This window comes from Carcharodon carcharias, chromosome 5 (genome assembly GCF_017639515.1).
Source record: "Carcharodon carcharias isolate sCarCar2 chromosome 5, sCarCar2.pri, whole genome shotgun sequence".
NCBI classification, from domain to species: Eukaryota; Metazoa; Chordata; class Chondrichthyes; order Lamniformes; family Lamnidae; genus Carcharodon; species Carcharodon carcharias.
The window spans coordinates 113,350,251-113,363,845 of NC_054471.1; the positions used below are offsets into that span (position 1 = coordinate 113,350,251).

Consider the following 13,595-nt stretch of genomic DNA (forward strand, 5'->3'; position numbering starts at 1 on the left):
CCTACGCTTCCGTCGCATTTGTTCCGATGATGCCATTTTCCAAAACGCGCTTCTGACATGTCGATCTTCTTCCTTAACTGAGGTTCCCCCCGCCACTATGATTGTCAGGGCCCTCAGCCGTGTCCAACCCACCTCCCATGCCTCTGCCCTTACACCTTCCCCTCCCTCCCTGAACCATGTTAGGGTCCCCATTGTCCTCGTTTCTCACCCCACCAGCCTCCGCATTCAAAGGATCATCCTCAACCATTTCCGCCAACTCCAGCATGATGCCACCACCAAACACATCTTCCCCTCACCCCCCAATCAACATTCCGTAGGGACCATTCCCTCCAGGACATCCTGATCCACTCCTCCCTGCCCCCCAACACCACATCCCCTTCCCATGCAATTGCAGAAGGTGCAACACCTGCCCCTTTACCTCCTCCCTCCCCACCGACCAAGGGTCCAAACACTCCTTTCAGGTGAAGCAGCGCTTGACTTGCACCACCTTCGATTTGGTCTACTGCATTCGTTGCTGCCAATGCAATCTCCTCCACATTGGGGAGACCAAACACAGGCTGGGTAACCACTTTGCGGAACACCTCTGCCCTGTCCTCAAGCAGTACCCAGACCTTCCGGTCGCTTGAAATTTCAACACACCATCCTGCTCTCATGCCCACATGTCCATCTTTGGCCTGCTGCAATGTTCCAGTAAAGCCCGACTCAAACTGGAGGAACAGCAATTCATCTTCCAATTAGGCACATTACAGCCTTCTGGACTTAACTTCAGACCATGAACTCTCTCCTCCATCCTCACCCCCTTTTTTTTAATCTCCTCTTTTCCATATCCATTTTTTTTATCCACTTATTTTCATTCGTTCATCTGTGGTTTTATCCCTCTTTTTTTTTTTAACCTCCTTCTATCCCATTTTCTATCCCTTTTTCCCCCAGCCCCATTCCCTACAGGGCCATCTGTTACTTGTTCCAGGTTGTTCTTTCATAAAATGTTACTCTTGTTCTGCTATTATCACATTCTGCTACCTTACCTTTATGCCACCTTCTTCAGCATTAACCATTACCATTAACACTCCCTTTGTCCTTTAGTTCATGACATCTTTGTCAATCCCTCTTTTGTCCCCACCTATCGCTGGCCTTCTATCCCGTTCCACCTGCCCCAACCTCCTTACACAGTATAAATTTAATCACTTTTCCACTTCTCTTCAGCTCTGAAGAAGGGTCATACGTACTCAAAATGTTAATTTTGCTTCTCTCTCCACAGATGCTGCTAAACCTGCTGAGCTTTTCCAGCATTTTCTATTTTTTTTTCAGATTTCCAGCACCACAGTATTTTGCTTTTATCATGGCTGATTCTCTTGTGTTTCAATTTCCACATTCCCATCTAACCCCGATAACGTTTGATTCCCTTGCCTGACAAGAATCTATCTTCCTCTGCCTTAAAAATGTTCAATGAGCCCGCCTACACCACCTTCTGAGACAGAGAATTCCAAAGTCACACAACCCTCAGAAAAAAATTCTCCTCGTCCCTGTCCTAAAAGGGCAACCCTAGTTCTGGACTCACCCACAAGAGGAAACATCCTTTCGAGAAAGGAAACATATGCATACTTTTACTCTAAACCACCCATGCCTCTCATCTTAATGACTAACTGAGCACCACACTGGAGCGTGAGGTACCTGTGAGCAATGATGAATGTTAAAGACTGCAGGCTCGCATTGCTGTAGTGTTGGGTGTTTGGTGGTGGTGATTTGGGGGGGGCGGGGGGGGGGGGTGGGGGGCGCCAACGTTCGAGGTGTAGAATTCTGAGGGTTGTGTGACTTTGGAATTCTCTGTCTCAGAAGGTGGTGTAGGTGGGCTCCTTGAACATTTTTAAGGCAGAGGAAGATAGATTCTTGTTAGGCAAGGGAATCAAACGTTATCGGGGTTAGATGGGAATGTGGAAATTGAAACACAAGAGAATCAGCCATGATAAAAGCAAAATACTGTGGTGCTGGAAATCTGAAAAAAAAATAGAAAATGCTGGAAAAGCTCAGCAGGTTTAGCAGCATCTGTGGAGAGAGAAGCAAAATTAACAACTGAAATGCATTTACACAGTTTGATAACTGGCTTCCTTCTGACTCAGAACAACTGATCAAAAGGCAGTGCAAGAAGTCAAGTTTTCTTTAAATAAAAGTAATTAAAAAGCAGACTTTAAACCAACAGCAATCATTGCTACAACTGGTATAAAGCAAAACCTCTTGGAAATTGTCTCACTCTCGCAGATATTTTCCAGTCAGTGTTCTAATGCACTGGTACTTAAACTTTAGTACATTGCCAATATAATGACTCTAAATGTCTGCTTGCACCTTTAGTCAAATTTCTGTTACCTTCAGCACATTAAGTCATCCATTGCAGACTCAATATACATACACTGAGAATAATGAAGTCAAAACTTTTATATTGGAATAAACTAAATGTAGCATTTACATTAAGTTTGTACTATACAGGGCAATTTCCATTGTACTCACATAGCCAGTGTTCCTGTAAACTAATAAATTCTTACACCTACTGGTATACAACATCACTTGCTGTGATAGCAGTATCCAGAATGTGACTTGCATTTGTGTGTATGCAATTTAAGACAGCAGTGATTGCTGACAGCGTGATCTGTTCTGATAATGTACACATGTCATGAGGGCATATCTTACAAATACCCTGAAAGTCACAACAGTTGTTAGTTATTTAGTTGTTTAAAGTGCTCTACATTACAATTATTGAAGTTTAATTATTAGTCACTAAAATGTACAACAGCAGGAATCGACATAAAAGTTCATCACATCGCTGAACCATTCCAATAATAAGTGAAACACTCCGTGAAAATCAATTTTTTTTGCTTGTGTTGTAAATATATGCATGCATATTTTTCCTTCTTTCTGTACGAGTCTGTCAAGATATGAAGGAAGTAATGAATCACTGTTGAAACCGTAACTCTGAGGTTTATGCAACAAAGTGCAAAGTTCACATTACAACAGATTAAGGTGGACCAACATAATTATTGCTTTACAATGTTATTATGAAGAAGATATTTGATCAGAGGTACCAAACACTGCCGAATACATAAGCTGCTTAAGTGTGGGTGTATAGAGGCAATGCTTTACACCAAGGTCCTATTACAAACTAGAATAGCAAAAATTGCTTAGTTATTTCTTCCTGCTGAGTAAGAGCACAGCACCTGTAAGTGCTTGAACAAACATCGTAACTTTACCTTTCAGGGCACAAAAGAACACCCACAAGTTTCAAACAGAAGTGCAAAACAGCACTATAGTGTGTCTCCAGCTTTGAAGTCGATTTGTATATTTCATCTGCTGTTACTGTACCAGTAGAGATGGCTAAGAACGTGCCTCACAATGTCCCCAGGCAATACATTGGCCTTTTAAAGAAACAGTGTAACTTTTGTTATTTTAGAATAGCTTGTATTTCTAAATTTATAGTGTACACCACATCAACTCTCCACTGTTATTTAAGTTTGACTTGGTATAAAGGAGGCTCATTGTAGTTGCTTTGAAACGTATTACAGTGAATTTTATGGACTTCGTAAAGTGAAAACAGCTTCTTTAGGACAGCTATAGGAAAGTTATTGAAAATACATTAAACTTTACAAGAAAGTAAGGATGCAGCAATAATCCTAGCAAAGTTAGATTTTATTTTCTTATAATCAATTCAATATAGTCCATCAAAAGGATTGCTCAACATTGAAAACTGATTTCAACAATAAACACAGCCTGCTGATATATTTACAGGAAAACAATAATTGTCTAACTTGTTGGGGGGTGGTGGTTTGAGCAGGGTAGGAAGAGAAAAAGAGTTATGCATCACAGCCAAATGGATCATCTCCTGGCTCCATCTTATTTCCAATGCTAGGCACTCAACCATGTTATATCGTTGCTGAGTCGCAGCTAGTTGCCAGCATGTTTGAAAACATTGCAGCAGCAGTGGGGGGAGGGGGGATGCATTCCAGAACCTAAAGCTCCAATCATGGCATATAATCATGGGCTATTCAAAAGGTAACATCCTTAAGTAGGATACAACCAATGCTTGCTCATTTTTAAAACTAAATAAAGGAGATTTTCTCTAAAAATGTAAATATTTATGCATCAATATACTTCCCTTAAAGACGGGTGCTCAAATAGAAGCTTGCAGTTTTCACGAAAAAAATGAAAAGGAACACAAACACATTACCCATCGCACTGGGAGAATACTCATAATTCTATGTAATAAAAGTGGAATTTAACATATTCAGTCATTGTATTCATTAGCTCTGTCCATCATTCACCTTAAATAAGAAACTATAGTAAAACATTTCAATCATATATAGCTCTTCAAAAACAATTTATATGTTGATTTTTAACTTGCTCAATTTCTAATTGTTCAGGCTCCAATTATAGTGATCTCGCAAATTTCTGTGCACTCTTTTGATAATAGAAGGCTAAGGGGGAATCTAATTGAGGTGCTTAAGATGATTAAAGAATTTAATAAGGTAAATAAAGAGAAACTATTCCCTCTGGTGGGTGATTCAAGGACAAGATGGTATAACCTTAAAATTAGAGTTGGGCCTTACAGGAGGGACATCAGGAGACACTTCCTCACAAAGGGTGACAGAAATCTGGGATTATCTCCCCAAAAGCTGTTGAAGCTAGGTCAGCTGAATAGTTCAAAACAGAGATTGATAAGTTTTTTAGGCAAGGGTATTAAGTGTTTATAAAATCAAGGTGGATAAATGGAGTTAATATGTAGATCAACCATGATCTGTGAATGGCAAAAGAGGGTGAGAAGCTGAATGGGCCACTTGTGCTCCTACGTTTTATCAATACATCAAGTATAAAGAACCTTTTTTTTTATATTTTTCTTGCACTGTGGCTTTAAAATTGGACTGTGACTTTAAAAAACTACCATGGCTGGAGTTGAAAGACACGTTCACTGGAGCAGGATGAGGAATATCCACAATGTTGCTATCCTGGAACACAGGGTGCCATTAGAGAACAGATGGTTCCAGAAAGGGGTTGTGGACTAAGGGGAACTAGCTGATGACAGCATTTTAATTGGCTCTAGACCAGGTGACCAGGGTTTTATGTGGTGGCAGACCAGCTCCTAGCCTGAAAAGAGGGAAGACCCGCAACCTCTCATGTGTTTGTAAGATTCCAGCAATTTTGCCATAATGGCTAGCTGCCTATCCCTCACACCTCTATTACCTGCTTTCTCTGAAAACCCCATGTCCAGAAGAAAATGGGAAAAATCACCAATAGAGACATTGAAAAACAAGTTTTTCAACCAGTGAATCACAGACTGAATGTGCTGGGAGACCACCTCATGTCATCAACAACAAACTGCAAGGAATTTGGAAGACATCAATCAAAATCAACCCATTTAATCCTGTACTCCAGATTGGCACTATTGAACTGTTTTATCTCACCCTTAAAATCCATGTTTTGTGTGCGTTGTGTTTGTGTGTGTGTGTGTGTGTGTGTGTGTGTTTGTGTATAAGGGTTTAAGAATGGGGTAGAGTTTAAGTTATTCAATTAGAAGTTAGCAGTTCATATGTCTTTCTTTTGCCACTGGTTAAAGGCAATTTGTTCAATAAATAGTTATTTACTTAAGTTTACAAACCTGGTGCTCGTATTCTGTTAACCTAAATTAAACAGTCAGGTAGAATTGGGGCAATCTGGTGGTTTGGTCAAACTTTTCACATTTGTTGCAGCTTGGGGGATAGTGGAGCTTGATATTACAGTACACTATCCCCAGTAAGATGTGACACATGGCACATAAAAACAAGGTAATCAAACATTGGGTTATTTCTCTAGTTGCTTTTCAAATAATAGACTTAAAAGAAATGTATTTTTGTTTCAATCAAATTCAAACAACCAAGAAAAAAAATTGCATGTCGATAGCACCTTTCAAAACCTCAGCCTTTCTCAAAGCATTTCACTGTCAATGAAGTACCAAGTGTAATTACTGTTATAACATTAAAAAAATCAGAGTTAAAATTTGTGCACAGCAAGGTCTCACAAACAGCAATAAGATAAATAACCAGATCATCTGTTTTAGTAACATTGACCATAGTGCAAGCCACACTATCTGATGATTGCTACAATAACTGTGCGCTCAGCAGAATCACTTCACCAGCTTTTCTCCAAACACTTGAGATTGTTATTGCATATATTCCTTGAGAAAAGCCTACTGCTTTGAAATCACATTATGTGATATTAATTAAGGTATTCAAATGAAATTCTTTCCTCCACAATTTTATCCGAGGTGCTAACTCATTCAAAACAGTGCAATTTCACTCCATAAATCTCTTAATAAAAGCAGAATTATTGTAAATGCGCAGAATGTCAATCAGCATTTGGAAGAGAAAGGTTCCCCACTTAAAAGGTGAATCTATCTTTTTCTTTCAGATGCCAACCAACCTGCTGCAGACTTCTAGAATTTTCTGTTCTGTTTTAGATTTTTCAGAAGAATGCTGTCAATGAAGACAGTATTTTAAACATATACAGTTTTATTTCTATTACAAAATAAATTTTCTTAAATTTATAGCGTGCTAATAGAAAATGTACATTTTATAGGTTGCAGGAGACATTCAATTTCCACAGCATCAACCAAACTACTCAATAGATCTATGATACATAAATCATTTTGTGATCTGAATAGACTCTACGGCCATTGACTAACATTTCTGTGAATAAGCAATTTTAATACAATAATGGTTTCATTCACAACCAAATTCTAATTAGACAAACATCTAGTGATTTCTCGTTGCATATTTATATTCTACAATATGGTCAGTAATTAATTGCATTATCTTCAATGCTTTTAACAATTGAAATTTAATGCCTCTTCAATTTAATAAAGAATGGTTTCACAAGCTCACGTTGACTCATCTTCAATGCAAGCTCTCTAGTTACCTTCGGTAATCTACTCTTTGTCTCAGTACATGGCCTTCAAACTGAAGTTGATAGGAAGACTGTCAAGTTACAAACTGTTACTTTCAAATGACTGTGAATCATCATAGCGAGACAACAGACCAGCTGTTTGTCACACTGCGGCACACAGCAAAAAATAAAGAGCAGGATTATGTACTTCACTCATGTAACTGTTCTGTTGTCTCCAAAGACAGTACTGGTTTTTACAGCTCTTCACTGTTTTATCCACAACTCTAATGAGGGTTTCATTTCTTATTCTGGTCAAATCTCTTGCAAAAAAAGTAAGCTTTTGTTTGGAGAAGAATTAAGAGATGAATCACAAACCACAGCAGCTCCAGCTTTACAAAATTGTATAAATCATATTACTTGGAGGAGTGAAAAACAACCTAGACGAAAAACATACTACTGCATAATGCATTGTGGGCCTGTAGATTTTTTTGTAGTTCCGTGACACTGAATTAAAGTCAAACAATTAAACATGCTTCACATAAAAAATAATTCCACGTTAAAATGGGATAATAGACTCTCAATCTGTATCTCTGTGATGTCATTTTCAATAATAAACCACCCACTACCATGGAAACCATTTGCTATTCATTTCTTCACAACGTATTCAACTTTGATTATTATAATGTTGATCAGCTGATATTAGCTGTACTGGCCAAATACAAGGAATTTAAAATTTATATTGTAAACATGCATTTGCAGCATATCAAGATAATAAAATAAAACACTTGATTCAATACAGCACTGAAGGCCAGGGCAGGGTTTCCTTCATTACTGATGGCAACTACACATTGGGGCCCTTAATGCCTCAACTTCAGTGGGTTACTATAACTGTTATTCAAGCTGCAGATCAACCTTCATTGCACTGGGACAGTTGATATTATTCCTGAAGGGGAGACTATGTCATAGAGTCACAGAGTCATAACAGTAAAGAATACATCGTCCCCACGCCCCCCCACAACCCCAACATCTCTTGTCCAAAATCTTAAATCTGTATTCTCTAGTCCCTGTACCATCAGCTAACAGAAACAGCATTTCTTGTCTACCTTATCTAAACCTGAAATGATATTGTACATCTGTCAAATCTCCCCTCAATCTCCTTTGCTCCAAAGGGAACTAGCCCAGCTTTTCCAACCGAACCTTGAACTGAAATTCCCTCACCCATTCTGGTAAATCTCCTCTGAACTCTCTCAAGGACCGCACATCCTTCCTTGAGGGTGGTGACCAGAATTGGACGCAATACTCTAGTTGCGGTCTAACCAGAGCTTTATACAGGTTCAGCATAACTTCCCTGCCACCTTCAAAAGGTCTATGCACATGAACCCCAGGCTTCTCTGAACCTGTCCACTTTTTAGAACTATGCAATTTAGTCTATACTGTCTCTCTCTAGTCCTTCTGCCAAAGATTGTCACCTCACACTCCTGTGCAATAAATTCTGTCTGCCCATTCTGCTAGCCTATGATCTATTGTAGTCATTAGTATCATCTTCATTGTTTGTCACATTTCAAGTTTGGGATCATTGGAAAATGTTGAAATTTTACTTTGTCTTCCAGTATCCAAGTTATTTATATATAGCACAAAAGCAGTGGTCCTAGCGCCGACCTTTGGGGAACACCACTATCTTCCATCCTCTGGTCTGAAAAACAACCATTTATCACAACTCACTGTTTTCTGTCCTTAAGCCAAGTCTTTATCCAAGCTGACTTCTATTCTGTGAGCCTCAATTTTGTTAACCAGCATCTTATGTTGTAGTTTGTAAATGTTTTCTTAAAATCCATATAAACAACATGTAGTGCAATCCCTTCATCAACCTTCTCTGTTACTTCATCAAAAAAATCAATCAGATCAATCAAGCCTTTTAGAAATCCGTGTTTACTCTCCTTAATTAACTCAGACCTCTCCAAAATGCCTGTTGATTTTTTTTCCCCTGATTGTTTCTAACATCTTACCAACTACTGATCTTAAACTAACCGGCCTATACTTACTGGGGATGTCCTTACACCCTTTTTTGAATAAGGGTGTCACATTTGCAACTCTCCAATCCTCTGGCACCTCTCCTATATCTAGGCAAGATCGGAAGGTTATGGCAAGCCTTTATGCTATCTCCACTCCCACTACCTTTAGCAACCTAGGAAGCAAGCAATCAAGACCAGGCAACTTATCCACTTTAAGCATAGCTAGCATTTCCAGTGCCTCCTTCCTATCAATTTTCACCCCATCCATTACCTCTACAATCGCCACCTCCAATATTGTCAACATCCTCTTAGTAAACACCGATACAAATTATTCTAGCCTTGCGTTGTGCCTGTAAGCATATATCACCTTTGTCCCTAATAAGCCCACTCCACCTTTTACTATCCACTTACCATTTACATAGAAGATATGCGAGTTCCTTTGTATGTTAAATACCATTCTAATCTCATATTTTCTCTTTCCCCCTCAAGCTATTATATTTGACCCACCTCGCTTGAATAACTCACCTGTACATGCACCTTTTTCTTTCTTTTCATCATTTTCCTTATTTCCCTCGTCAACTAAAGAGCCCAAGCTTTGGTTCCCTTATCTTTCACCCTTGTTGGAATATACCTAGCCAACACTTGAAACATCACTTCCTTAAAAATCACCCATTGTTTGGTTACAGATTTTCCTGTCAATCTTCAGCTCCATTTTATCCTGCCTAGATTTCCACTCAATCCATGAAATTAGGCCTCTTCCAATTTAAAACTTCTACCTTAGATTGTTCCTTGCTCTTCTACATGGCTAAGCTAAATCTTATAGTACAATAATCATTCTTACCCAAGAGTTTGTTGCCTAATTTAGGTTTTAGGAATTATATGAAATGAAAACAGTAGATGAGTACTTCACACTGATTAAAACCCATCTGGTTCATTAATGTCCTTTAAGGAAGTAAATCTGCCAGTTGGTACCTATTCTGGTCTACATTTAACTCTTGATCATCCTAAGAGGATGTTGACAATATTGGAGGTGGAGGTTGTGGAGGTAATGGATGGGGTGAAAATTGATAGGAAGGATGCCTGGTCTGGATTGCTTGCATCCTAGGTTGCTAAAGGTAGTGGGAGTGGAGATAGCAGAAAGGCTTTCCATAAAATTCCAATCTTGCCTAGATACGGGAGAGGCACCAGAGGATTGGAGAGTAGCAAATGTGACACCCTTATTCAAAAAAAGGGTGTAAGGAAATCTCCAGTAGCTATAGGCTGGTTAGTTTAAGATCAGTGGTGGGTAAGATGTTAGAAACAATAATCAGGGGGAAAAAAAACAAAAAAAAGCAACATGGTCATTTTTAACTGCCCTCTGAAATGGCCTAGCAAGCCGCTTAGTTATATTCAAGACAATGGCTCATCACCTTCTCAAGGGCAATTAGGAATAGGCAATAAATGCTTGCCTTTTCAGCAACACTCACAGTCCATAAATGAATAAAAAGATACATTTCATGCTGTTCTGTGAATGAACATTATGTGGTTAATGAGTACTCTCTGTTCACCACATTTCTTCTTTACATTGCTTCATAAGTACGAAAACAATTCCAATATGAGGCAAACATTTACTGTTGCCCTAACACACCACCTGATGTTTTACAATTGCTCAAACTGTCCACTTCTTGGGACATCTGTTTAAAAACACTCACAAACAGCGTGTTCTGATAGCAATTGAGCATTAATGTCCTTCACCTCCCACTCAAAGTTCTCCAATTTTCTCTTCCTCCACAATATCTGCCCTACAAAATGCCTTTAGAATCTGACTCAGACTGTGGTAAGGTACACCAGTCAGCATTTCATCTGTGATGCCTCAGCCATGAATATTCTGCATTAATCTAGGTAGTCAGTGGGAGCAACTAATACAATCATAGAAGCTATCATAGCTAAGCTCAAATATGTCCTCAGTCAAGAAATACTTTTGGTATGAGTGAATGGAAAGCAATCAGAATGCTGAAATAAACTGTATAGTTAACTTAGCAAAAATCTTCCTGATATGTAAGCTTAGTACCACACCATGCACTGAATTTACCCAAGCTGGTATCAACAGAGGAACTCATGGCGTTTTCAATGCAAAGCATTTTCTTATCCTCTCCACTACAAATCTATTGTGCCACACATCATTTTTTCAAAAAAGGAGTTAACAGAGGAGTCCTGATGGAGATCACTTCATCCAAATTGTTTCTTCCTCTTCCAAAGATATGCTAGCCTGCTACTTGCTTTCTTGCACTCAAAGTGGAGATCAGAGACTCAACATAAGAGGATCTCAAACCTATGTCTCCCTAGGGTGCTGTGTGTTAGTCCTGCAATGTGCAGATAAATTTCCACCACCACCTATAAAAGCGAGAGGGAGAAAGAATCAAGTTGATAATCTCCAATTATTCTTGTTTCCTGCATTAATATCTGCTGTTTCCCTCCCGCAGATGAATGTCTTAGATCAAGCAGTCAATGAAAAACAGAAGCCAAACACATATCAGGGATTACCAATGAACATATTAAACCAAGGTCACTTTATTCAAATATAAATCTCAACTGTGGTGAATGAAAGGATTAAAAGTAAGAGCAGGGTAGAGTATTTTCAGTCAAATCAAAACACAAATTAGTTTTGCAGGTACTGTAATTGACTGCAATTATTTTTATTATACATCAGTTTTACAATATAACTTTCTAGACCATCCTATAACCATAACAATGATCGTTAGTGACTTGAGACTTAATTAATAGCACACTGCATGTTCATCCTGAGCATAATCTTTGGTAAACAAACATCGAATGCCTTTTAGAAATGCTTCATAGCCCCTAAATTGCAGATTGGTTAACCAACCGACTTATTAGTGCTGTTTATTTCAAAATGAGACTTGTCCTAACAGAACCCAATGTAAACAAGCAGGACCCATTTAGCATTGTTTTTCAGCTACTTAAAAAAAAATCAACTACTAGGGAGTAGTCATATCTCAAAACAATGGTCAGAGGGAATAGAATCAAGACATAAAACCAATTCAAATTCTCACTGCAAAGAGTTACTCTTAAGAGACTTGACTGGTGATGTCATGTTGAGCGTGTCTCTCTTTTAGTGTCTCACCACAAACGACTGAATGCTGGACTTTTCACTCTGCCTATTTACCACCCACGCTAGACTGCAAGTAACTAACTTTGCACTTCAGAATGTCAATTTGGTTATTAACTCTCACATGGCCAGCAGCATTTTGCTTCCGTCTTCTTGCCTGTTGAGATCATGTGGACAGATACGAATATCACAAAGTAGCATATGGTATGTAAAGTATGGGACTGCAAAACCATGCAGTAATAAATTACTTTTTGATTAGCGCCTGGAACTACTTGCACTGGGAAATTGGTCTCTGGGGCTTCTGTTTGGAAGCTACTGAAAATGCACTCTTTTAAAAAAAGTTCCCTTTTGCCAATAGTGCACTTGTATAATTGGAACAGCAACACACATAATAATGGTGATGGACCAAGTAAATTTATGCTTTCAGTTAACTGTGAGAGAAGACATCTCACTTGTGCCATGACGGAAAATTCGCTGGGTGACTCCATTCAGCCATTCCATGCATCCTGGTGACCAGCCAAACGTAGACTGTTCTCTGGAAAGGAACAATGTGCAGAGTTTCGGGAAGAAGGCTGGGGGATGGCACTAGGTGAATTGCTCATTCGGAGAGCCAGTGCAGACATGATGGGCCAAATGGTCTCCTGCTGCATTATAACAATTCTGTGGTTCTGTGAGGTAGCACTGACATTGATTTAAGATGCCTTTAGAGCATCATCTCAATGAGCAATTAGTATTTCTGAAATACAGTAATTGGAAGCTTCAATAAGAAACGTTCAACTGAAAATTGTAAATAGTTTCTTACTCAACAGTCTTTGCAGCAATCACTGTAATTTAAAATGGATTACACAAATCTGGCACTAAAGTAAAATACTGTAGATGTTGAAAGTCCGAAATAAAAACAAAAAATGCTGGAAATACTCAGCAGGTCTGGCAGCATCCATGGATAGGCAAACAGAGTTAATGTTTCAGGTCAACAACCTCCCAGCATTTTGTATTTTTATTATGGCACAAAGCTGGTCCTGTTCTATTTCTCTAGCCTTCAGCAGATTTGTATAAATGTAATATCTTAGAGGAAAAACAGCTATGATAAGTTACAGAAACAAACTGAAGTATTACAGATCAAACAACAGAACTGAGAATGACGATACTCAGGGCTTTCCTACAGGAAAGCTAATGATGAAAATAATAAAACATTTTATATTGTAAAATACTTGTTTTCTATGCTGAAATGTAAAGAGATAAGTATACTGTTATTAGGTACAATCTAATTGTTAAACTGCCACATTACTGGAGAATAAAATGGCCATTCATACCATGACTAACCAGCCATGGTGTGATGAGTCAGAAATAGAGTGGGTGTCATCTTTAGTCCTGTTTAGATGGCATGCATGGCTTCAAATGCCTGAAAGCATGCTTTTATGCATAGAAAAAAAAACATGCACAAACTCTACTTAGCAGTAAATAGCTACAAATTTCAAACATCACAGAATTCAGCCATTTTTCAGCATCATCACTACAAATAATGTGGCTGCTTATAGACATTTGTGACGAGCTTAAATGTGTGTCAAAACTTAGTG

General features: G+C 38.7%; 2 protein-coding genes across 7 annotated transcripts in view; one reads left to right on the forward strand and one right to left on the reverse strand.

The window, feature by feature from the left end:
• The window catches only part of supt3h (SPT3 homolog, SAGA and STAGA complex component), a 526,661-nt gene that overhangs the window by 480,392 nt on the left and 32,674 nt on the right, over window positions 1–13,595 (reverse strand). The window lies entirely within an intron of this gene.
• Window positions 1–13,595, forward strand: part of runx2a (RUNX family transcription factor 2a) — a 203,906-nt gene that overhangs the window by 29,944 nt on the left and 160,367 nt on the right. The gene's annotated exons all lie outside the window — the stretch shown is intronic.